This window comes from Emydura macquarii, unplaced genomic scaffold (genome assembly GCF_026122565.2).
Source record: "Emydura macquarii macquarii isolate MOO-44397 ecotype Brisbane River unplaced genomic scaffold, CSIRO-AGI_Emac_v2 contig_3305, whole genome shotgun sequence".
Taxonomy (NCBI): Eukaryota; Metazoa; Chordata; order Testudines; family Chelidae; genus Emydura; species Emydura macquarii.
In genome coordinates, this window is record NW_027133442.1 from 6,810,476 (window position 1) to 6,837,711 (window position 27,236).

At 44.4% G+C, this 27,236-nt stretch overlaps 1 protein-coding gene and 1 long non-coding RNA gene across 6 annotated transcripts in view; both read left to right on the plus strand.

The window, feature by feature from the left end:
• Nucleotides 1-27,236, plus strand: part of SLC8A1 (solute carrier family 8 member A1) — a 329,809-nt gene that overhangs the window by 121,118 nt on the left and 181,455 nt on the right. The window lies entirely within an intron of this gene.
• On the plus strand, nucleotides 383-19,612 carry LOC137143235 (uncharacterized). The gene is made up of 2 exons (XR_010917133.1): nucleotides 383-8,939; nucleotides 9,734-19,612. It is a non-coding gene; the product is annotated as an uncharacterized lncRNA (long non-coding RNA).

The following is a 27,236-nucleotide window of genomic DNA, read 5'->3' on the forward strand; positions in this document are numbered from 1 at the left end:
AGGAGAGGAAGATTTTTATTCCCCTATTAGAGATGCAGGAACAGAGGGAAGGCGAGATTGTGATGTGCCCCGAGGTCACACAGGAAAGCTCTGGCCGAACCTGGAGCTGACCCCAGTTCTCCTGAGTCCTAGCACAAGGCCATCCTTCATTGCGACAGTCAGACAGACATCCCCATTCTTTATTGACTAGCCTAAGGCAATCCGCTGAACCCATTGAGCTTTGTCCTTCGCTGTGAGCGAGGCCAGGTTTTGGCGTGCTGGGGCAGGGGAAGTAGCAGAATGGGAAATCTAGGGACTGGGCAAGATTTTGGCATGAGGGGGACGGGGGAGCAGCAAGATGGGAGACCTTGGGGTTTGTTTGCACATTTGGGGGGGGGGGGGGAGTTTAGGCATCAGGAGGCCAGAGCCCAGCAGGCAGATGGAATGGAGAAGTGGGCAGGACAAGGACTGCCGTAGCATGTTTGCTGGTGATGCTGTCGACCTGCCTGTTCCCCTTGCTGACAGGATAGGACCCTTAGAGAGACATCAGCAAGGGAGCAGTAACCCCTTATGCTCCATTTTGTAACTACACCAGCTGACAACCCCCATCCCCCAAAACCTCCATACCTCCTACTTGTATTGGCCCAGGCTCTGTCTCAATGACAATGGCTTCCAAAAGGAAGTAGCAATGGAACAGTGCACTCTGAAGATCCTCTCTGTGCAAAGGGGCACAGAGAGACAGACTGCTGGCAAGATCTGTGTCTAGCTCTTTGCTATGGGTGCTTCTCCTGTTCAGCCAATGAGCTTCTCAGAGCAAGGCCTGGCTGATTTCTGCGGCACACCACACACACCTTTGGCACTAATGAAATGGGAACAATAAAGGATCCTTCTGTTACACAAGTGAAAAATTGAATTCAAATAACAGAAGGCCAAACCCCGAGGCCCATCCTGAGGGCCAGAATGGACCTGGATTGTACATGTGTGTGCAGCTGGGGAATGGTGCTAGGAGTCTTTCCCCTGCCTTGGGTAAGCAATTGTTGGCATGGTGCCAGGAGCCACCTTGCACAGTCTGTGTTGATGTCTGGCATAATTGTAGCCCCTCTGCTGGATGGAGAGCAGGTTCAGTGGTCCCGGCTCACCAGCCTACAGAGCAGGGCCAGTGTAGCGGGTGAGTAAGAGACATGCTATAAAGGGATGTGGCAGCATGTTCTCCTCTGTTGTATGCTGGGGAGAAATTCTGCCTCCCAGGACAGTGCAGCTCTGTGTCGCTATCTACGCAGAGCTGGTGTGGCCAAGTGCCCCATCAGAGCAGGGTATGGCCCACGGAGAGCATAGAGTGCCAGCTGTCAGATGCACTTACTCTCCACTCCACCAACCTGGCTGGGGCCTGCCAGTGCGTTGCATTTACTCTTTAATGTTTTCATTTAATAAAAAGGCTCTGGCTACATTTCTTTGCTCAGTATTTATTATTGTTTCACTTGCTTCTTTGAATAGGGATGGAAAGCACTTTGATAAATGGATGGAAAAGTTGGCTACTTTTACTATGGCTTCTGTAAGTGCCTCCCCATCCTTTGCTGAAATGCTTATTACTTTAACTTCTTACAGCTCTCAGCCAGTAATTTGCAACAGCTATTCCTGGGCCTCCAACCGGAACAGGATGCCAGGGAACTACTTTTCCTTTGTCCTTGGTGGTTGGAACTTTTCTTGGTCAGAAAAGACTGTGCAACATTCGAATGCCAGTCCTTATTTCCACCCTGCTCTTGTACCGATATATTTTGTATTTACAGTGCAGACCTAGTGTGCTGTCCTACTATCCGTACTCACAAAGAGTAGTGCCTTATTCCACAAGTGGGCCTGTTGGTTTCAGTGATGTCTATTTCAGAATGGTCTGGTCATAGAGCTGGGGTTCAGGAGATAGATGTAGGGTCTGTTCCCAGCTCTGCTACTGACCTGTTGGGTGACCTTGTCAAAGTCTTGTTCTGCCTCCCAACCTTTATCTGTCTAGATTGTGAGCTCTTTGGGGCAGTGACAGTTTCTCACTAGCTGTCTGTGCAGCACCTAGCATAGTGCGGCCCTGATCTCAGTCAGGCTTTCTAGTAAGACTAATCACAGTGCTCACTGTGAGTGAAGTTTGCAGAACAGAGACCTTAAAAAGTAAGAAACCTATCGAAGCCTGGGCAGAGTTTGTACATTGAGATGTTTCATTGAAGGGTAGTGTGGCTGAGGACTATACCTCTTCTATTTTTATAGATTTAGACTAACAGTGGTCCCAGCCATCCCACAGCTTGTCAGTGATGGATAGCTATATCTAAACACATGGGGTCAGCTTCTGCTTTCACACGCAGCAATTCAGACCCAGTGTGACTTCAGCAGCATTACCAGGGGACCCACCAGCAGGACTGAGGATGGCAACCTGTTTTCATCTCTGAAACATGCTTTTCATTGTCGACCTCCAATGGAAACTGGTAGCTTGCAGCCTTTGGGGTCTGCAAAGCCCAAGGTCCTGCAGCCTCTTTGCCCTGCTCACAACTAATCGGGGGCCTGAGAGGGAGAGAAAATGAGTTCTTAGCCCTTTTCTATGCAGCGTGAGACATGAGAAATTATCCCAACATCTATGCATTGCACAGGCTCCAGCCCCTGCGCAGTTTAGTCTTTGTCTTTCATGAGAACTAATGTTTTACACATTTAAGATTAAAAGAGGAAGTGATCAAAGAAGGGCCTTCCATGGTTTCTGCTGCTTCCCAGTATCATGAAGGCCAGAAGAGCCAACATCAGAAGGCTGCCTGACTGTCTCACTTTCTCAGAATACTCCAGTGTCCCCAGGGGAATTGCCTTTTGACTCTCAGATATGCCACCAGGATAGGGAAGGGAAAGAAATCTCTAGATCCCTTCAGTGGAGCAGCCCTTTCAGTATAATTAATTTGTCTGGAGAAAATATTAGAAATATGTAGCTGGGTGGCCAGCCTAGGATTCTAACTGCACTTCTGAAGTTTCGGCCCAGGTTTAGATAGTACTTTCCCATAGGAAACCTTGTATATACTTGACCTTTTGGATTTCACCCAGGCCCGTTTGCTTGCCTTCTGCAGCCTGCGAGTAATTACATTCCCAAACCATTTCTGACCTGCTGATCTTTTCTGTCATGAACACATAGTTTTGAAGCATGAGGTTAAAAGAGGAGTCAAGCTGGGGAGGAAGTGTAGGGAAACATCCCCACGGTAGGATAAATAGATTTGATGGGTGAAATCCTGGCCCCATTGAACTCAGTAGGAGTTTTGCCTTTCGCTTGAATGTGGTGAAGATTTCACTCCTATTGATAAATTTATTAATGGAATTATATGACAGTGTTGCCTGCAGCAGCAGAAGACTGGACTCAGTGAGGCAAAAGGTCCTTTTCAAGCCTAGGTCCTATGCTGCTATGATCTTATGTGTATAGGAGGAGGATGCACTGGGAAAGGACAGAAGAGAAGTCGAGTTAAAGGTTTACCATGAAGAATAGCCTTGGATATTGATGGCATGATCTAACTCCCTGTGAAATCTGTGGAAAGACTCTTCAGTGGGAATTGGATTGGCCCTTTGAGCTTTCAGAGTAAAGCTGATGGACTGTTTATCTGACAAATTTAGCCCTCTTTTCTGTCGGCAAACAGATCATGATTTTTTTCAGATTTATTCTTTAATCTAAATTGATTGAATATTTTTATTAGCATATTTGAGCAACCATCTGCATTGATCCAACTCTTCGTGGAACATATTCAGTTATTCAATATTCAGATCAAGTCCCTTCTAACCCCTCTCTTAGCTAAGCTAAATAGATTGGGCTTCTCAAGTGTCTCTCTATCAGACAGATTTTCCAGGCCACATATTGTTCTTGTAGCTCTTTTCTGAACTCTTTCCAATTTTTTCACAACCTTATTGAAGTGTTGACACCAGAGCTAGACACAGTATTCCAGTAACGGTCTCACTGATGCTGTATACAAAGGTAATGACATCTCCCTGCCTCACTTGATATTTTCCTGCATATGCATCCAAGGATTGTATTAGTCCAGTTAGCCACAGCATCACACTAGGAGCTCATGTTCAATTGATTAGATGCCATTACCCCAATGTCCTTTCTGAAGTCAATAGTTGCAAGGATAGAATAGTTCATCCTGTACATTTGGCTACATTTGTTCCTAGATATTTGACCTCGCATTTGACCACATTACAAGTCTTGCTGTTTATACATTCTCAGAAAACAGGAAGAGTTTACAGACCTTATATGTTTTTTAAATCTTATTTAAAGTAACTGCGGGCATTCTCATTATCCGTATAAATGTCTAAATCTTTTTTTTTATCCTACTAATCTCTTAGCTAGAATGATATTTTGTCAGTTAGTTCCAGAGGTCAATTGTGCAATATGTTTTTTGTTTTTTTTTTTAAGTATTTCCTTTTATTGCTTTTAAATTTGTTGTCTTTTAATTTACTGAGCATCTCCTGGCTCTTATATTTTGGGAGGATAATAAAAGCGCCTGATATAGCATCTGTAAACCCTTCGCTGTTTTATATCTTGCCTCCTCTCTAAGCTAAGCAATTCCTTCTTTCCAGTCTCTCTTCACATGGAAATTTTTCCATGCCTTTAATAATTACTGTCACCCATTGCTGAGCTCCTTTTACAAAACGGCATTATAACACTTTCAATATTATTTTCCATTTCATTCCTTGTACGTCCACATGCTTTCTCTGCTCTTTCTGACATTGGCTACACGTTGAGCAGAGCTTTTCATACCAGTAATTTAGAACCCAGGACTGTGTAGTTTAAGTCATTCCCTCCAGTGTGCATTACTTTGCATTTGTCAACAATGAATTTTGCCTGCCCATGTGCTGTCCGTTCACCTCACCTTGGGTTCATCTGGAGTTCCTCGGAGTCTTCTCTGATCTTGATGCACTTAAATAATTTTTCCATGTGGTTAAGAAATATATTAAACAGCACTGGGTCTGAACATGGAACTTTGAAGCACCTCACGATTAATCCTCAACTGTGAAAATTAACCATTTATTCTGACTCTTTGTTTTCTGTCCCAGAGCCATTTTCTAATCTTACTGAGTTTCTTTGATATCCTTTTGTGAGTGACTCTACTAGATCTAAGTTGTTTGAACTAGATAGTAACAGGGTTGTACAATACTGTTATCTTCACAAATAATTGTTAAGCACTCACCCTAATTTCCTCTCTCTTTGACAGAAAAGATCTCAGGTCCTTAGTGTCATCTCTCTGAATTTAACTCTCCATGCCTAGCAGTCATTTTTGAATGTTTCAGGGTTGAGTTTGGAGCATGAACTAAAACTGAAATATTTTAAGCTTTTCCATGCTCTTCCAATGAGCTCATGGAGTTGTGTTTTTCCAAGGCTCCAAGCATAGCAGCTGCAATGCATGCATCTACACTCCTGTCAGGCATCTGTTCCACAAAACAGATGCCACACTTGAGATATTGTGGCAGTCGTAGCCCAGAGGGTGTTTCTTTGTCCCAAGTTCTTTAAAAAGACAAACACACTTAAACAAAACCTCATACTTGCATATCTAAAATTCCACTCAAGTAACCTCACTGCAAACAAAAGGCCAGCTCCTCGGCTGAAGCCAGTGGAGATCCACCAACACATCAGCTGAGGATCTGGCCCAAATATTTTATTGGGCCAATGCTTCTTGCCATTCCAAATGGCTCATTAAATGATACTGCGCCTACAGATCCAAACAGTCTCCAACTGTAGAGTAGTATGAGGGTATCTGGGAAGTGTTGAGGAAAAACAACAGAAGCTGGTTAATTACGCAGTTGGAGCAAAGCACCCTTGCCAATCACATTTGTCCTGAAACAAGATGAATGGTAACTCTGGACTGCTTGTGATTACAGTTATTATTCTGCTAGAACTTTGCCAGTCCCATGACTGGATGTGATGCCCTGATGTGTGAGTAGGCCAAGAAATCCAGGTGCAGAAGCAAATATTGAGACCTGGTAGTGTGTGAATGGCTTCCCAGCTCCAGGTACTGCAGGGCAAGCAGTAGCACAGAGACTCACAGACTGGCCAGCATAAAGTGCGCAGAAAAGGTGCAAGCATGTCTCTGTAATACTGTAAACCAGCTAGGAACTCCAGTCCAGCTTAGTGCAATTCTGAGGGCCGTAGGTGGAGTCCAGCACCCTTTTGTGTGAGCTGGGAGTCGTCAAAAGCCAGCAGGCCTGGCTGAACTCATAAACTCTGATGTCACACATCCAGTAAGCTGCAGAGGAAAGCTCCCTGGTAAAGCAAGTGTTCAGATCCCACACTGCGGACCTGGAGAGGGGACCAGCTGGCCCTGCAGCCTGGCACATCCCCTTAACATGCTGAGTCTGGACAATCTTGTGAGCATAGACTAGATTGCCCCTGGTGCTAGCTAAGCCTGGGCCAGCCTCTGTCACTGAAAAGCTCAGAACATTATCTTCAAGTTGAGCTCTCACGCAAAAACCTGTTTGCTTCCATAAGGCTATAGTTATCCTGAGCCTCATCCTTGAGAACTGAGTGCAGGGAGCCATGTAACTCAGCACAGTTCTGGAGCCAAGGCCAAAAGGTGCCCAGTATAGTGTCGGGACTGATCTGTTTCCAGCACAAGCCCCCAAAGCCGCAGTCTACCTGAAAGCATTGCATAAAGCTAAAGTCCAGTCCCTACATGCCAGAATGTAGTCAGCTGCCTGAGCAACCTGACTCAGGCTTCTCCTGTTGCCTGCAGTTCAGTGTGTGTGAGTGCACGTGTGCATGTGCAAGGGGGTGAGCCACAGTTTAGTGATTAGCTGGGAATTGCCATCAAAGCTGATGCTAGGCAGAAGCAGGCTAAGCAATTGCTCAAGGGAGCCCCATTTGCTTTTTATTATAAGAACTTGCCTGGTTTAGTATGGGGAGGGGGGAAATATTCCTGCTTAGGGCCCCCAATGGGCTAGCACCAGTTTGGATTGCCATGCTTGAAACCGTGCCTTCTATACAGCTTGGTTGATGGGAGGTTATTGTGGATCATCATAGCCCGGGGCCTGAAGGGGAGCTGAGGAGTTGTGGAGAGGTCAGCACTTAACTGGGTCCTGTGTTTCTCCTGCCCAAGAGAATATTGCTAGAGCCGGAGCCATGGTGCCTATGCTGAGGGTGGGGGCAGCTACAGTGCAGCACCCACAGCTCAGATCTTGGCAGGAGATAGAAGCTGGAAATGATTTTTAGCTATTTTGCTAAAGCCCTATGAACACAGTTCTGAATTTCTCATAAGGACAAAACTGCCGCTCTGGTCCCATAGCCATGGGGATTTTGCCTGATAAGGAGTGAATCAGGACTTTGGCATTAAGTCCAAAGTATTTATAACCATCGACTTCAGGCCCAGCCCCATAGCTGTTGTGAGTCAGTGCAGCCCTACTAAAATCAGTGGAGCTATGCCAATTTATACCAGCTGAGGGCATGGCCCTTAATATTATCTCACTGACATGGATCTTCAACCATTTATTTAATGTATTATTTAAAAGAGCTTTGAAGTACACCTTCATCATGTGTTGCCATCACACCGTGTAACTAACATTCATCCTAATCAATGCAGTAGCCATTACAATTTTGGAAGTGGATAGAACATGAACTAGTATATGAAACTCATCCATTGTCTTTTGATATTGGATCTGCTGATGCCTTGTATATCCACAGTGTAATTTGTTCTTTTCCCATTCCACCACAAACTACCAGACACAAATCTATAAGACTGTATAAGAAGTATTTTAAAATGCCCACTGAGAGTATGGTTCTGATCTAGTGAGGGAAAATAATTCCTTTCCCTTGGCCAATATTTGACTCTTCTTTGAAAATCCTACTCCTAGCTCAGTTGCCAATATTGGCATGAAAAATCAGCGCAGAAAACTCTTTGGCAAATCCTGAGTCAGATTCCATGATGAAAATTACACAGAATGGAAGGACAGATTACGGTTTTGGAGAGATTCAGCCATGCTTCTGAATTGCCTTTTTTCCATGTGTATTTCAGCTGAACTTTTAGCATGATTTGTTTAAAGATTGAGACAGGCTCATTTCCCATTGGGAAGGTAATTACAATTGATGAAGGAATTAGGTTTACACAGTTTTAGTCTCAAAACCTGAGAAATCCAAGTTAGCAGGGACTGAAAGAGCTGTAGGTAGTGTAGTTAGGTATGGCAGTGGGCTTGCTGTTGTTTCTATCCCGAGCCCTCAGTTTACATTTCAGAAAAGCTACTGTCCTTTTAAAATAACTTGGGTTTATTTATTAGCTCAAAACTTTCCCAGGGTGAATGACAAATAAAGTCTGTGGCATTTTTCCAGGGGTTATTTTGAGATAAAAGCGATCTGGTATAAAGGGTTCTTCTGGCAAATATACAAAAGACCAGATATTCGTGCCAAGATGTAGTGAAAAATGTATGTTTGGTGCACTGAAGGCTTCTTCACCTTACATTAATAAGGAGGATGGTGGCTTTGCTGATATGTGTGGAGAGGAAAGATTTATTCTTAAGATGATGCAATAATAATAGCTAATTGGAAGAGGACATGAGGATCGCTGCATAGCCTGGCATTGGAGTCTTACCCTGTGCCCACTGAATGATCCAAACCCCATCTACAAATTACACACCTGTGCTGATGTTTCCCTGCAGAGATATTTCTCCCATCTCCTTCTCGTCTCTCTTTGCTGCCAGCTGGCTCCTCCTCTCCTACCCTCCCCCTTACTTAGTCTCTTTTCCAGAATTCCCCTGTAACACCTCTGCTCCTGGTTCCTCCTCATCCTGGCTGCCTCCTGGGCCAGAAGATGTTGCAGACCCAGGCCAGGAGCAGCAGCATTCACTTTTCCCTCCCCGTGGGAGCAGTGAGGACAGGAGGATGAAGCTTTGTCTACCTGCTCAGAAGTCCCTGGGGGGAGCAGGCTCTTGTAGCTGGGAGTAAGGACTGCAGAGGGACCCCTGCAGCCTGGCTTGTGAGTGATGTGCCAGCTGGGATGACCAATTCTAGTGACACCAGATGCTGATGTGTGATCCTCAGCCCAGACAGTGCACATACACAGCACAGTGTTGCTGGCCAACTGCAAGTCAAGCCTCCAAAAATGCATGGAAGGGGGTTTAGAAATCATGAAATAGCAGTAAAGGCTGGATTCTTTTCATTTGTTTTCTGCTTTTTGACCCTTTAGGTGGCATTCAGGTCATCTTTTCAAGCTTTTCCTGGCAGACATAAGAATAGAATCTTATTTTATTAAAATGAAAACTGAGATTCTACCATAATCACTTGACTCCAGGAGCTGGAACTTTAAGAAAATCACCAAATACCATGTGACCCTCCTTAAAATCGCAAGCTAGCGACCTGTTGTCTTGACGTGGCTGTGCTAAGTGCACCGGAAAGGACAGGTGGTCCTCACCGCTCCTGTGTAAAGGGCTTCCTTTAGTGGCATGAGCGCTTGTTCTCTGATAGTGTGTTGCCTTATCTGTGCAAGTCCGTCCTTTGTCAACCACAGAGATCTGCCTCTTATTCCACGCTCCTATTTCTAGGGCAAAAGCGGGGACGAGAGAGGATAGGGAGCTGAAAAGAAATCCAAAGAAAGAATTGAAGGAAGTTAAAGGCTTAGAGGACTAAAGGAAAAAGAGAGTCTAAAAAGGCTTCCTTTCCTACTCCATTCTCCTGACTTCCCTCCACCCTCCCCTCTTACTTTCCTGATGGTGTTCCCCTGACTCTCTCTTTCCATTCCAAGTTCTCATGCTTCTCTTGCTCTGTCCCCAGCCTGCCAAGATGACCTGGTCTAGGAAGGAAGGCTCCTAATTGGCTCACTGAGAGAAAGTTGCTGACTCAGTGCAGCAGGCAGCCGAATAGCCATGTGGATGGAATCAATGTACAGCAGGGAAGTCTGCAGTGCTGGAATTGCACTTGTTCACCATGCGGTTCATTAGTAGGCCCCACCAAGGCTTCCTGATTTCAGCCTGAAGGCAGGGGGCAGGTGAGTGCAATTTCCACATCAGGCTTGTGTGGGGAGGAGTATTGACTCCCCACACCTCCCACACAGTGACATCTGATTCACAGCACCCCGAGTTGTAGAGTAGCTGCAGAAATGCAATGAGGCTGAGCAGCTAGCATGCTGGAGGACTTAAAGATTGCAAAACAGCTGTCAGGGGACTTTCTTCCTGCACTAGTGAATAGCATACACTTAAACCTGCCATGTGTATTAACTCTCTGCAGTCTCCCTAGCATCCACTCATCTGTTTAAGCCAGTCTACAGGAGCTGATCATTAAGAAGAATAAAATCAAAAGAACACTTACTGAACAGTGTCTTTTGATAGTGAAATCCCTTGTGATAGTATGGGACTATATCCTCATATGATGTAAATTGGATTGGCTCCTTTGACTTCTATGGAACGGCCCTGAATTTTCACAGGTGAGGACCTGGCCCCGCTGATTTCCATGGCATGGTGCTGGTGTACAACAGCTGAGGACTGACCCCCAGGAGATTTATCCTCCTGAAATATCTAAGCCAGCAGGGAGGAGGTAGACTGAGAAGATTTGATGCCAATACCAGTGGAAAGTATTGTGAGATGTAAACAGTAAAAAACAAACCCTATCTTGGAAGCTGCAATGACCATTAATAAGGCTGGTTTGATTGTTTATGCCATTTAACATGAGTTAAACCAGAGGCAAATGCACCAAATAAATGTCTGGTCAAACAGACTCTTGCCTTTGGTGCTCAGCTTATGCTGGGAACCTCTCCTGTTGCCTGTTGAGATGGAAGTGTGTGTGTGCGTGCGTGCGCGTGTTGGAAACCTCCCCTGTTACCTGTTGAGATGGAAGTGTGTGTGTGTTGTCCAAAACATGTGGCTGTGTAAGCAGCTGTGATCTGATGTCATATGCTGTGTTCTGTTGACAATAAGATTCACGATAGCATAAGGAGGAGAAACATTCACTCCATCTCTTTGACTCAGCCTGTGATGTAGCTCAGTGGATAAAGCAGGTCGTTCTCCATTATAGCACACTGAGTCTGAGGACTAGAGAATGGAGGCCATTGCCAGAGCATCTGGTTAAAGATGAAGACTTTTTGGAACACAAATCTTGGTTATTATACCAGTCACAAAGCTTTATGTATTAGCACTGTCACAGTGCATTCCTCTGAGGCAGGCTGGCCCAAGCCATGCCATGCAGGGAAAGAGAATTGCATTAAGAGAAGGTCAGCTCTGTGGCTGCCCATCAGCTCAGAGGAGTTCACCGCTTCAGAAGTATCCCCTCAGCACTGCTCACAGGGAAAGATCAATAGTCAATGCTGGCTAATGGAGCTGATGTGGCCCCGGTGCGTTTCCCAGTCAGTCTCAGATTGACTGATGGGAAGCAAGAGAGACTCCAGGTGGAGCCACTTAGCTGAGGGGAAAATGCTGTGTTACCTTTGGGCCTGAAGCCCAAATCACTGTGAACCTGAGCACTTTAATTAGACATTTGGAAGTAGATGCCAGCCTTCCTTTCTTCTTACTTTTCACACTGTATAGGAGTTGTATGGACCAGGCAGGGGGAAATGCTTGAGAATAGAGTTTTAAAACTGCTAGCAAGGGCAGGTAAAAAAAATCTTAAACTATTCTGCCTTCTAATAATCATGAGTATGATGACCTCTATTACAGTAGCACCTCACAAGTTCAGTGCCATTGTCGCAGGTCAACCATATCATTTTTGGATCAGTGTATCATTTTTGCCCCATGAGGGCAAAACTAATTAGATACCTCCATCGATGTCTGTGCACCAAAGGAGTGTGGCCCTCCGGTCAGAGGCGTCGAACACCTGTAGTGCCCACTGACATTAAGCCATGTTTGTCAGGGCCTGCCTTTAGGCCCCCATGTTTGAATATTACTACTAGTAGTAATAATGAGTAGCTCCCTGTGGCAGAGTGAAGGGAGTTAGGCCCCATCTGCTCCCCCCCCCCGGTACCTGGGCTGGGATAAAGAGGGCCGGCAGAGCCCCGGACAGCAGGGAAGGTACCCACAGCTGAAGGGGCTGATTAGAAGAAGCCAGGAATGTGCCTAGTGAGGCAAGAGGGAACAGCTGTCCCCCTAGCTGCAGGGTGCATATAACCCAGCCAGAGAGAAACTAGGAGAGGCATGGCCAGGGAGGCAGGTAGAAGCCCTATATTCATTTTAGTTTGCCTCCTGGCCCAGAGAGGGTGAGCAGCCCAAAGCCTCTGGGGCCAAGTGGGCCTGGTTTGGGAGTGGAGTCTGTACTGATACACTATAAATAAACGAGCACAGGTGAAGCCTGTGAGTCCTGTTAGTGAAGAGGGGCGAGACCACCTGGAGAGGCAGGGGGCCTGTGGCAATACACCACACTCCCAGAGGCCCATTTTGCTCTGGGCACCGTATAAACACATAGCATTACACAGTCTAACCTCCAGCCAAGATACAAGTTTTGTTTGGGATAAACCATCCAAGACAGATGGCTATGCAGCCTCCTTTAATAGTCTCAGCGGCCCAATTCACCATTGACACAAACAATTGTGCAGCTGCTGCATACCATTGTGGAAACTGCCTATAGATTTTTATACATAGGTAACTAACTGTATGCACATCATTTAGCATTGGTTCTATGGGCAATATTTTCAATTCTCCCATTAATACCTCCTTCCATCTTCAAATAGATCAGAGCTACACTGGCGCAGTCCAGAATAACAACTGGTTTCAGTGGAGCTACTCTGGATTTAGTCCAGTGGCACTGAGAGCAGAGGTTAGTCCATAAATGACTGAAATTCTTCAAGATTTCCTTTAAATGTTACCAGCTGATTTAAACTTTTGGTCTAAAATATCTTTAATTTATTCAGTTTCACCATGAAACATCAGTTGTCACTTCAAGGATTGCTTTTTAATCAAAATGACACACAAATAACCATTACTTTTTGAGTTCTGCAACCCAGATTTACAGCCAGCAACTTTGCTGAAGGCCACATGTTGCAGAGGTTGGACACCTTGATGTTGTCATTTTTCAGATCTTGATTGATTATCCAGCAGTAAGTACTGCTACAGGAGTAAGAGGTTGGAGGGGTATACATCGGAATCAGGGCAGATTCTGATCGCTTTAACAACAGTTTACTTGCACTAGGCTAATTTCATTTTTTGTTTTGTTGGGTACAGTCAGTTCTCACCCCACTCTAAACTGAGCCAGCTGCCAAATGGGTGGTGCTCAGGCATGGCCCATAGCAGGTGGACATTGTCTTTGCATACAGTGCATTAGAGCACTGGTTTTCAACCTGTGGTAGACGGACCCCTGGCGGTCCACAAACTATGTCTATGGTGTCTGAAATGAAAAAAGGTTGAAAACCACTGCACTAGAGAATAACTTCCTGTCATGTAGCTCATGCTGCTCCAACAATAATGCAATGTATTGGGAAGGTGGGTGAACTTTATAGTGAGGTCATGGTTTTCTTTCATCCAGCAGAGGACAAACCCTCCTTTTCTGTAGTTCCTTGGCTCTCCCTAACCAAGGCAGACTGTGTTCAGCTTCCAAGGCTCATCAATTCCATTGACTCATTGCTTCCCCAGGCACAAGTTATTTGGGAACCTATGGGGCCAGATACTGAGTACTCTCAAATCCATTTGAAAGCAGTGAGAGTTGAGGGAGCTCAGACCTGTGCAGGAAGCATTTGGTGCCTTGCAGGATAAAATTCTTACTGATTAGTGCAGGCAAAGACTGGGTTAAAAGTCAAGAGAGTGTAAAAGAATAATAAATAACGGGTACTTTTTATTTGCCATCTGAGCCTTTCGGTCACATTCGGCTCATGTTTTCGAACTTTTGTCTTGAAATATATTGGCTCCAAATTTCCTTTTTATTTCTAATGCAAGCTGAACTTCTCCCCTAATTACAAAACTCGAGGAGCTGAGCATCCAATGTCATGAGATGGTAACGTGGTAAAATACTTGAAATAGAAACACAGAAACAATAACATTTTAAGACAAAAAGAAGAGCTCCATTTAAATTTATTCAGTGCATTTGCGGTACTTATTTAATCCTATTCGGAGTGAAAAACTAAAATGACACCAGTTGCGAACATTGAGAGAGACAATCAGCGGATCCAAATGCCTTCAAAGCTTAATGTCCTCCTTCTAGGTATATTGCTGGTGCGTATTGGGAAACCGAAAGCTAGTTGATCTGTCCCTAGTGCTCAATATAATTTGAAAAGTCACACTGAATAACATAATCTTAGCTCTAAGCTCTATTTTATGATGCCAAGCTGTAGCCTACTAGAAATTCTCTTTGATTTGGTGGTTGTTTGGGTTTCTCTCTTTGAAAAGCATTTGAAGGTCACTTATCGTTCTGGCCTCACAAAGCCCTCCATGTATCATTCATCCACTTTCAGTCTGATGTGAGATTAAAAGTTACGAACTGTTCTGTGAATTCTCTTGTGTTCAGAACAATTCTTGTTCCTTGTTTTTCCCTCTTCCTAAAACACTACTGTCTGTCTGCTCTTTTTTGCTCTCATCTTGTGCATTTTTAATCACATCTCAAGGAAGCCTGGGTGGCTGGCTGGCATCATGACTGATTGCTGCAGTGTTTTTATACAGTCTGCTCTTCCTTCCATCACACTGAAGAAGTTTTTCCAAATAAAAGCTGTATCTCCCAGCCCTTCCATGTAAGCATATCAGATGAAATATGGTAGAACATTAAAACAAATATCTCCCATGCAGGCACAAACCACAAAGCCTTTTTTAAAAATCACCCAGAGAGGGAGAAAGATGCAATATTTACAATCCTGAGCAAATCTACCAAGAATCTGCCTGAAACTCACTGATGCTGGTTGACAGCAGTTTTTCTTCCTGCAGCAGGACAAATAAGCTACAGTTTTTGGTTGTTTTTTTTTTACAAATGTAAGCAGATGTTTTCATTTAAAAGTTACATTGGAATGTATGTGTTCATGCTAACTGTACACTATGCTTATCCATGTGGCTTAAATTTCACCAGCAGAAGAAAGCGTAGAATGTTTGTTAATAGAATTTATAATGGAAACTGACAAAAAAGAATTATTAATGGCCAGCCCAAATGTAGCTGACAAGGTGGAAATCCAATTCTTTTAAATCTTTTGATTCTTGTCTGCTTGCAAGAGTTTAGTTGGAAATGCAGTTTCCATTGTAACCCTGTTTTCAAATGCTCATAACTTTTTTAGACACTCACCAAAGAAGGGCTTGATGGAGCTGTTTGGTTCAGCACTGAGTAAGAGGCAGTGAATATCTGCTCTGCCTCAGTCCTCAATTCCCTCCCTGTTTCGGATGGGGGAGGAATTTGCTACGTCCATTTACCAGGTGCAGTTTACTTCCCCAGGTTTTCTAGTCAGTATGTCAAGGAGGGTGGAGCTAGAACTCTTCCTATGCCCTGCCTATCTGCGTGGGAGACAGGCATTCAGGCCCTGCTTTCTGGTCTGCACCCAGACCAAATGCCAGGGTCACCGGGGTGCTGGTAGGAGTTCTTGTTTCCCCATTTGCCCCTGTGTGTCCCTGTTACAGCCAGTCTTAAATTCATCAGTTTTAAGGGCAGAAGGGATCATTGTGGTCCTCTAGTCTGACTTCTTGCATAACACAGGCTGAAGAACCCCACCCAGGGATTCCTGCATCCAGCCTACATCTTGTGGTTGAGCTATTGCATGTATTTTAGACAGACCTCCTGTCTTGATTTAAAGACTTCCTGTGATGGAGAATCTGCCATGTCCCTTGGTAAATTATACCAATGGTTAAGTACCCTCACTGTTAAAAATGTGCACCTTATTTCTAGTCTGATCTGGCCCATAGTTTATTTAAATGGAATTATTAACAGAAAAAAAGAAATTCCCCCATGCAGGGGTTCTCAAACTTTTTTTGCTTGGACCCCTTTTGAAAATGTTTCAGGCTGTGACGCCCCTCCCCCCAAAGTGATGGCCCCCCCCCATGCCAGGCCATCCTTATGGGCAGGCACAGGACTGACAGCTCATAACCCCCCCATAATAGCCTCATGACACCCTGAGGGGCCACGACCTCCAGTTTGAGAACCCCTGCCCTAATCCCTTCCATCCCTAATCTTCTATGATTCTATTCTTTGATTATTTAGCTGGAAACCACTAAGATGTCCTACGCCCTCACCCCACCACAAGAGCATAGGTCCTCGCCTCATTGACTGTGCACTTCACCATGGGAATTTCTGCTTCAATCACGGCTTGGTCCTGCACACATTGAAATTAATGGCAAAGCTTCCAGTTGTGTCAGATCAGGTTCTGAGTGCTCCTGTTTGCATGCAGAATACTGCTACTGTGCTTAGATCACACAATGGCTGATTTTCTGGGGGAAGCCTTCCAGGATTCCAAAGCCATCTCAGAGAGAATGTCCTTTTTTGTCAAGGTTTTTTTTATTTTATTTTAAAAAGGCCTGGCAAATACAAGCTATCAGATAAACAAAAAGGTCTCTAAAGCCATATGGGGGCAGGCATTTGGCTCTTTGTGAATGTCCCTCTGGAGCATCACTTCCTTTAGGTTAGTGCTGGCACGGAGCCATGCTGGAGTAGGACTCTCCAACTCATCCACCTGATTAGAAATGGTGTCGTTCATTCGATGCTGGCGCTTAATTTGAGTCAACTCCCTGTATATTTCCAATGAATTGACTGTAATGATGATGACACATTAAGTCAAAAGACAGTATGGGAAGGCCAGACTTGAAATAATTAAAACAAGCAGCAGAAAAATTGTGATCTTCCTTGGGACTATACAGATTGCTAATGACCATTTTCAGTTCTGCACATTCAGCAATGAGTGCGACTAGTAATTTCCACATACAGTACACTTTGCCCTTCTGAAGGGAATGTGAGTAGGTACTGCAATAAAGGAAAACTAATAAAATAAGAATAGGCTTTCATGCTTATCAGAGGCATTTCTTTATACCAGCCCAAGCAAGAGTAGTGAGGAACAGAAGACAGAATTACGGCATACTGTAGGGGATGGTTAGCTGGTGTCACTGAGATGGGTTTTGTGGCTGGAGTAATTGCTTCCACAGCATCTGCAAAGAGGGCTGGGTCATGTGACTGACAAAAGCAATGCAGAATGCAGTGGAAGGGCAAACTCCCTTGAGCTCATGACAAATGGTGAGAGACCCTCAAAATCTCTTTAGATTAGAGGGAGTCCTCAAAGTATATGCTATTTGCTGGGCTCCTATACTACAGGACAGCATCTGTATTTGAGAGAGTGAGATTTCCTTACCATGCAAAAGAGGGGGAGCTGATGGCCTAGCAGCTAAAGGTGCGAGTCTGGAAGTTGGGACACCTGGGTTCAATTCCATATGCTGCTACCAACTTCCTGTGTGACCTTGAGCAAGTTACTTAGCATCTCTGTGCCTCAGTTCCCCATCTCTAAAATGGGAATAATAGCACTGCCTTACCTCATAAGAGGGTTAGGAAGGTAAATAAATTAATTAAAGAGTGTGAGGTGCTCAAATACTACCTGATGGTAAGGCCAGAGAAGTACCTCAGTAGATACGGTTTGCAGGCATGTAACAACATGGCTTTTGCTGGTGTGAGTGCCTGGAATGGCTTTCTTCTATACCATATGTCCACTCTGACCCACATGCTTTTGACAGATGTCCAGGTACAGTGTTTTTTCATGTGTGGGTGTATCGCTGAAATGAAGCAAAACTTTTGCTCTAATGATTAATTTTCCACGTGCGCCATAAGACAGCTTTGATGAGACCCTGTATAAAACTGCAAATATTGAAAAAGAAAACACTTGTTCAAGTCAGAAGCATTTCACTATATACCCATAATGCTACCTCGCCTGATGGAGTATTTGTGATGAAAGTTCAGGCACTGTATGGTAACACAGGAGCTTTATATGTGAATGGCATCCAGCCAGATACTAACATTGACCACACAAGCTCAGCATTATTCTGTATCCATTAAAGTGGTTTCATGTACTGTGCAACAACAGTTTATTGCAACCTTCACAACGTTTTGGAATCCAGGTTTTCAGAATCAGTTTGTTGAGTTTTCAGCCACGCTGTATTTCTTGCTGCTCACACCAAAAACATGAAGACAATAAAACTTGACAGTTTGGTGCATTTTTAATCACAGGGAGCCCTGTTTTCTGAATGACCTGGAAAATCATGGGGCCACGATGGGCTGTCTCTTTATGAGATCTACTCCACTTCATCTGGAAGACTGGACTTGAAATTCTATGGCCTGGAAATTCTTAATTCTCCTGGCCTTAAACTCTCTGAATCCTCCACTGGTGTCAATGGCTGCACCTCCATAGACTTCAGCAGAACCGTATCCCCATACACCACCTGAGGATCTGGCCTATGAGCTGCATATTAATGAACATCAACTTCCTTACCTGGGTGCTGCCCTGAGGCTCCATGAAGGGAGTTGATGGATCATTTCCATTACTGGAGGCCACATCCCATTCCCCTGGCTAGGGCTAACGTGTCAATCTGATATCAATTAGCAAACATGGTGTTTGGTGCTTTGAAACAAGTGAGTCATCCCAAAATGCAGCTAATGGCAAGAACCTACACTGAGACTCTCGCTATCAGAAATTACATCATCACTAAAGTTCGATCACTAAAGGGTGAGGTTTGGTAAGGAGTAAACAGCTGATTGCAGAAACTGAGTGTCTTAAAACAAGGCTCTACATGGAGATCTGGCAATACATAATTATGCTGAGCTTGGGACAACCCCTTACTGGAAAAAATGCTCCGGGGTTTGGCCAGGATCTGTAGCATCACTGAGAAGCTCCAGAAGAATTCTGTCTCTCCGAGACACAATTCCTGCAGGAGCAGCCTCTCATTTCCCTCTAACAATTAGGGAAGATCTTGATCTGTGGTTGGAGCTTATGGAGCAGGGGTTCATGCCCTCACTAGTCACAGCTGCTGCCAGAGAAAAAGTCAGAGCATGCCATCGCTATTTCGCAGATGTACTCCTCTCCCTATCTGCCATGCCCTGCATTCGAGTGTGCTCCTGAGCATACAAGGTATATCAGTGTTATACCATATTCCTTATCATAGCTGAGTTCATTGGAAAGGCAGCAGTGAATGGGTCAAACAGTGTAATTGTTTACAGGCCAATGGTGGGAAATGGAGAGTGGCAGTGGCAGTAAGATGGGGGATGGATAATGGCCTGTCAGGTACCAGATTAGCATGGTGTGTTGCTGACAGATCCTGGCATTTTATTCTCTGATCTGCCTTATAACTGTTAGCTCAGATGAGTGATCCAGCAGAATGAGAGGAGATGCACTCAGATTACTTCAGGGAAGAAGGAGACGGCCCCATCTCATTCCTGGAGGGAGAGAGATTGGAAAAGTCCTTGAAGCAGGTTATCAAGTAGTCAGCAGAGAATGAGCTCCTTTGGAAGTGTTGGACCTTACGAAGGGCAATAAGGTTAGCTGATTACTGACACGGTGTGAAGCAAGATGGCTCGGATTTTCAAAAGTGGCCTGTAATTTGGGATGCCCAGTTTGGGACACCTTGGAGCTTGGCTAGCAGGAAAGATGAGTCTTCACAGCTCTTGTGGACTTCAACTGCAGCTGGGGCCGTTCAGCTCTTGTAAGAATTCAGCACATTACTTTCTCAGACCAAGGCCCCCGACATCAGAGGCCGCTTTTGAAAACATTGGCCTATGTGAACATTAAAGTTGCCCTCATGAGTTACGAGTTATGACTGTTAGTTCCAGCTCATCTCACCTTTTTTGGATTTCATGATCTTATGCTTATCATCCTCTCAGGAGCAATGGCATGGTTGCATAGCAGTGCTTGTACCCACTGCAGCAAGTGGTTAATTGCAAAGACATGTCCTCACTAACAAAGTGGGGAGCTAACACTTTGCACAAAATCCCACTTTAACATCCACATCACAGTTGCACACAGCTCATGCCATTCCCAGGAATTCTGTTCTTATGTTTTGAGAGTGAATCTCACTATAGAACTTTTTCCTGTAGCACTCCTTGTCTCCACTGTGCTGTAAGCCGCAAGCCTCGTGGTCAGGCAATCATCTGCTTTTCTCCCTGCCTCCCTTAAAGTAAGAGTTCATCTGTTATCTGAGGCACTCACCCTGGGGTTGTGCTCTGGTAACGGTAGCTAAGACCTACTTCAGACTGGCTTTATACAATGAGATTGTATTTGCAAACTACAGAGAGAGAAAGGAGAAATCCTGCAAGAGAAGAGAAGTAAAACACATGCAAAGAGCTCTGCTAAGCCTGTCCACACTTTATGTTTCAGCCCGTTGAGATCAATGGAAAGGTTCCCACTGATTTCACTGGACTGGGTCCTAAACTATCTTGCCTGGTCAAAACAGCCTTTTGCCTGACTCATCAAAGTCTCTGTCTTTCAGCTCAGACAGTCCCCAGGATGCCTTTCTCCCTGTCCATCCCAGGATGGGTCTTGGAGTTTTACTGCCTTCCTCTAGGCTCAGAAGTGTTTTCTCTGAATCAGTCAATGGGATGAAACCATCCCTACAGAATGGCACAGGCTGATTGAATTCACTTCAAGTAACTTCTGCTTCTTGCTACCACCAGCCTTCAGAAATGTGAGCTCCTCCATGTTTCTCACATCCCTCTCCCATCAGGGTAATGTTCTGCCCCAGCTTTGAGATGAGAGGTTGGGGTGAAACACCCTGCTGTGCAGAAAGCCAGTGTGAGATCTCAGCCCCACTGAAGCCCTGGTTTATGTTGCCCAGGCTGCTGCTGTCTTTCTCGGAGCAGCAGCCCTTCTCACCCAAACGGGAACTGGGAATTCTCACCCATCTAGCTTTCACCTTCAACTGTAAATGCCAACACCCATCTAAATGTCTTGGGCTTGATTCTCACTTACACTAAGGCCCTTTTATACTACGCTGACAGCGTGAAGAGTAAGTTTACTTCCACCTTAAGGTATCTTTATGCTGTCTGGGTAATGCAAGGGGCCCTAATACAAATGAAAATCAGGCTCATAGATAAGCTTGACTGTTTTGTAGATCAGGTGTCATAAATCCAGATTCAGTTCCCTGTGATGGACGCATATGTGGGAAATAACTGGAACGTTCCTATAATTTGTTACAGACTTGATTTTAGTCTTTACGTAAAACTACTAAACACTCGGGCAAGCTGTCCTGTAATTTTTTAATCTGTAGCACAGGGGAAATTGCTGTGGAGCTCAATTAGCAACCCGTTTAGCAACAACAAAAAACACTACAACAGGGAAAATTGGCCCTGTAAGTGGTTATCCTCTATGCTGAACGTTGTATTTCTGAATACTTGGCCTTTATCCAGGTAGCATCAAAAACTCTCCTTACTTTCATTAACAATGCATAGTTTTACTTCAGAGTGAATTTATTTCAACATAAAGTGGAGGTTTTAAGAGTTCAAAGGAAGTTAAAATGACTCAACATGTGCTCGCTCTGTTATTTATTAATCTAGAGTGTTGGATAAATCCCAGTGTCTTTAATTTTTGCCAGGGCTTTCTGGGTTTCTTTTGGAAGTGCATAGGCTCTGGCAAGTGGTCAGAGCTTCCATGTCATTGACTGTCAATGAGAGGACCAGCCTAAAAAAAAAATTGTGGAATTTGGAGCATTTGTCAGTATTGCATGTAAATACACTTAGGTCTGGGTGCCACGAGAGCAGGGAACCAGGCAGGTGCCTACATTTATTTGTAAATAGCCCGTGATATTTCAGAGAGCAATAGCCAGCAGATAGGAGTCGCCCAGTCTCTCTGCATCTAACATATGGGGAAACAGCCACTGCAAACCATAGACGCTAGCTCATCACATAACGTCTGCACAGTTTTGGGGTGGCACAATGCATGCAGTCTGTGTCACATGTCTGAACAGACCATGCAGTGCACAGGGTTGCAACGGATAGGCACAACAGAGTTCATGGTTGGAGGAGACCTGCCAGTCCTGGGCCTCTGGGTGCTGGTAAGTGTGTTGGTCCAATGCTCCTTGAGTTCGCGGGGCCTAGAGTGGCAGGTGGCTTTTGACAGGTGTTTGACTTTCCTAGGAACTGCCACGCAGCAAAGCTCAATCAGCCAGGTATTTGGCTGTGCCAGGAGGCAAGTTCACCAAAGAGCAAGTTGCCTGCTGAGGTCCATTGGTGGGGGACCATGTCTGAGGTCTGGTTATATAGCGGGAACACTGCCATGGTGCCCTCTCTTGACCTGTTGACTGGATTCCTACTGGGATTCCTGGGATTTCATTACAGTGATCCTCGGCCAACGATAAAGGTAAGGGGCAACATGGCATCTCCTGTGTGGCCCTTCTTAGCCTGCAACAATAACTGGAATAACACGTGGTCAAGGCTTCTGCTGTGCATACCAGGAACCTGCTGGGGTGGAGAATCACAGAGCTGGCAGCATCTCTTTCTGCCCCCTTCTCTTTTCCATTTTGCACAGGCAAGTGCAGGGCTCAAGGGGATGTGCAGCCTGGGAAGGGACTGCATGGGGGAATAAGCAGCATCATGATTCTGGAGCTGTGCATTTAGCTCTGCAGTTTCTGAATTGCAGCCTTGGTTCAGGGCATCTTCAAGGTGCCTTCAATTCTCATCTGATGATGACATCTTAACACTGAGTCCTCACCTCCCTGAGGTTTGATGCTGGTATTTCTTATTCTCTAAACATAGCTAAGCCCCACTGTAAGAAAAGTAAAAGGTTAATGTTGTAAGGCACAAGCTCCAGCATTAACGTTAAAAGGCAAAAGGAGAATTGCTTTCCTGTGTTGTAGCTATAACTGTCCTGAATCCATGTCACTGGTGATGAGAACTCAAAGGAGACTCTAGGACATACGTGAGTTACTCCCACATGTGTTTTTAGCGCGTTTGTATGTAAGTGCCCTGTACAGTGGTCTCTGCTGTTTGTGATACTAACCCCAAAAATACAATCCAAGGTCTCCTCCCTCAGGTTCTCCTTACCCCAGCGTCAGTAGCAAAGGTGTGCTGGATTGCACAGATCCAATATATAATAATGCTAATAATTTTAACCACTGGCTACCAATACATCCCCCAAAGTAACAAAACCAAGGCTCTGTTTCTTTAAATCTCCCACAGAACAATTCATTACAGGGCAGTTGGTATTGAAGTACACACAGCAGGATAATGTGGACAAGTGGGAACAGAGCTGGGACGCACAGGAGGGAGGGGAGAAATAACTGTGTAATGACTGGTAAGTGAAGCAGCAGAGCTGCCAAGTGAACTGTCAATCTGCAAGGATATTGGAGCCAAGTGAGAGGATATTGTGAAGGTGCAGATAGTAGTGTAGCATAAGTGAAGGCTGAATTTATGTTGACATTGATGCCTATTAGTCAGGCTTCCTGTGAATAGTACAAACTGAAGTGTAATTAAGTGATCTAATTAGACTTGCTGTTGTATCAGTTGTAATGTCATATAAATGATACACATGATCTATTCCACCTCAGCAAATAGTAAATGTTGTGCTCATTCACCTAAATGAGCCTGCTGTGTTCTCACTGTAGTTTGCAACAATATTTGTATCTTCACTTCCTATCCTACTTTGATATGCATCAGTTCCAAACGTATGGCCTCTAGAATGTGCTACTTTCCAACCAGTCACTGCAACGCAGCTAATCGGCATTGCTGGTGCTGGGATGGCCCTTTCCAGAAGCACTATATCCAAGGAATCAGTGTCAAGCATATGCCCAGGAAACTGATAAAATATCCAACCTACCTATTCCATCTCCCCCTAGGAGCAAGGCAATGATCTCCCTGGATGAAATCTTGGCCCCTTGTCAAGGGGAGTTTTGCCATTGACTTCAATGAGGCCAGGATTTCACCATCCATATCTTACTGTGAAGATGTTTTATCAAGAGGTCAATAAGCCTTTTGTCCTAAATGCTCTTTTCCCACCTGGACACAAATCCAATGGAAATGACACATGGATAAATATGAAGAGTGAAATTAATCCTAAATAAAGGGATAAGTAAAAGCACCCCTCAGATCCACTGCAGCTCCAGTTGTTTTGTGAGTTTTCTGAGCCACAGTGGTAGAAAGAAGAGATAAATGAAAGTAGCTCTGTGCAGAATGAGCTGTGACATCCTTGTTTTTGGTAGTGTTGTTTTTAAAATATGGAGTAGTATATTTATGCAGTGCAACCTCACTAAATTCATCTTCCTCTCTTGGGCATTTCTGAGGTCTCTGTGACTGTAGCACCCACTTTTATTAATGACTAAGAACCAATGTTGATTACCCAATTTTGTGAATTATGTATTATCTATTCATATAACTCTCATTTGTGCTTTGCATGCAGTGCTGTAGCAGCAACAACCCCAAATTAAAATGTTAAAAAATTAAAACTATAGCTTCATGAAAGGTGATTTATACTGACGGGAGGCATTGGTTTTAAAGATTTATGCCCATTCTTCGCAGGACAGTGGTAATCATGCCACAGCATATGATGTAAATCTATCCATGTTTCTTATCTGGCCCCATCACCACTGTCTCTGAACAGCTTGTGGTCTTCAGTGTGTTTATCCTACCAGCATCCCTTGCAGTAGGGCCATGTGATCATCTCCATCACTCAGATGGGGATCTGAGGCACAGAGAGACAAATGCCCACATCCTCAAAGGGTTTAGGCACCTAACTCCCATTGATTGCAATGGGAGCTAAACATCTGAATACCTTTGAGCATCTGGGCTTAAGTGATTTGTCCAAGGTCCCACGGCAAGTCTGGGGGCCAAGCAGGGGACTGAACCTGGATCTCCCAGGTGCTCGGCTAGTGCCCTAGTCAGTAGACATGACGTTGAAAGTAACCATGCTGTAGTAATGTGAGGCCATGCTATAGCTATGTAAGGTACAATTGTGGTCAGTGAAATCAGAGCAGAGCCTTGCTGGTGTAAGAGAGATGAGCAGCTGACAGGGCATTCTGTGCTTGGGCCCTGTGCCTTTGGATCTTGTTTCTCTACTTGCTGTGTGTCAGTGTACTGCAAGGCCCACCTTTTCTCTATTGCCCATATAGAAAGGCTGGATAATGGTATTGTGGGACTTCACTAGTGAGTCAGGAGGGTAACTAAATGTTGTTGGAGCAGATCGAAGGTTGGTTTTCGGGGGGGTTGTTTTTTCCCAAAACATTTTTTACAAACAAAAAAAGACTTTTTGACCAAAACAGAAAGTTTTGTAAAATATTTTGGTTTTGAAATTGTCTTTTTTCAGCAAAAATTCAAAAGCTAAAATCATTAAGGTTTTCAGTAAAAAGTTAAGGTTTCTCGGTTTTTTAAAACCAAAAATATTTTTTTTTGGTTGTCAGCTTTGGTTTTGGGGGGTTTTGTCAAAAAACAAGAAAGTTTGCAAATAATTTAGAAATAAAATGATGTTTGTTAAAAATTGCCCATGAAAAACAATTGCCGTTATCTGGCCAGCTTAGTTGTTATAGCGGTGTTATTGCCAGGGTAACTGATAGGTCTGTTTGTCATTGCTTTGTTTAAGAGCTTGCCATAGGTACCCTGAATCTTTGAGAGATGCTCCAGTATTGTAGAATAGTAAAAATCCAAATCAGTAAAAAATAAATCCTTGCTAAGAAATGAGTTGTGATGATGGATTTTTTTTGAGAGTCGTTGGGATAGTGGACTGACTAGTGCAGCACGATGAAATTCTGCTCTGATAACTATTCATTTCATTCATAGATTCACAGATTCCAAGGGCAGCAGAGACCATTTTGATCATCTAGTCTGACCTCCTGTGTAATGTAAATCATTGAACTTCCGCCAAATAATTCCTGTTTGACCGTATTTTTTAGAAATAACATCCAATATTGATTTAAAAATTTCCACTGAGGGATAATTCCCCACGACCCTGGGTAAATTGTTCTAATGGTAAATTGCCCTCAGTTTTATAAATTCGCACCTTATTTCGAGTTGGAATTTGTCTAGGGCTTGCAGTCAATAGTGAAAATTATAGAGGTTTGACTTTACCTAAGTAGAACAGTTAGAAGGCTCTGCAGGGTCAGATTGCTAGGGTCCTCTTTCTTTCGTTGGTCTGATTCTGCACCTTTTGTTATCCTCATTTGCATCAGTGCCAAGTGGGAATCAAGCACTCCTGCCCTGAGCAGGTAGCATTTTATGGCCACTGTGTAAGCGACCACACAAGGTGCAAGGCAGTGGAGAATCTCATTTTATGGGCCAAATTTCACACTCAGCCCCACAGGGGTCACCCTTGGTCATTTCAGTGGGGTTGCTCAGGATTTACATCCATGGAACTGAGTGCAGAGTCTTTGCCATCTGCTCCTGACTCTGTCTGGAGGCTGATGGGAGTAGTTGCTGGGTTACAGGAATGATGAAGTTCCTAGGGAGTTGCAGATGACCAGCAGTAATGGGATGATGGAATGGCCAGGAACCTGGCAGGCAGGCATGGCTCTCTTTAAAAGGATAAATGGTAAGCTGTATAAAATAGTCGCTGAGCCTGCAAATCTGCTCTCTCGCCCTCCACATCTCTCTCTGAGTCTGACGGCGCTGTCTGGACACCTCACAGGGATAATTCCTGAATAACATGGGTGCTTAGCTTGATAGGCTACAGGATTTGTTGTGTGTGCAGGTTGAATGAAAGGAACATTTTGTCCAAGGCATGGAGTGGAAAGAGCAGAGTTTATGAACTTGCTTTCCCTGGGCATTATTCTGATGCTCTGTGCTGAATTGACAACAATGCTAATTATCTCATCATTATGAAGCCCTGTAGACTTCACTATCATAGCCCTTATCCTGATGCACTGTAGTAGCTCTGATCGCAACGGTGTCGATCCGTTTGGTAGTCACACTGCATTCTGTAGATATTCCATTCTTTCATCCCTTTCTCAGCTGTAGAGGGGGCAGAGCTGAGATGGTCCCCGTGCCCCAGCAATTCCTGACTGCTAGAAGATCCCCTGGCGGAGCCTGGAGTTGTTCTTATTTGTGTTGGATATCAATGTAAGAGACGGACAGTCCCGGTACTCAGTGGGCACAAAGGTGGCTAAAAACTATTTCTTCACCTCCCCCTGGAGATCAGGACATGGTCCATAACTAAGCATATAGTTGCATCTCTGGGAACATGATTTCTGTACGCAGTGCTTAATTTGTGCCAGGGTCGAGCCCCAGCACCTCTAGTCTTGGCAGTTCATAGCCCCGGAACCTCTGAGCTTGCTGCATCAGTTATGAATGTAATAAAATTACTTGAGCTCCAGCACCTCTTTTATTATAAATTAAGCACTAATTGTATGATTTGGGAACAACTTACCTATCTGCAACACATGCAGTCTGCATGGGATATACATTGTTGTACTGTTATGGGGTCCTATCAACTCCTACATTGTTGTGC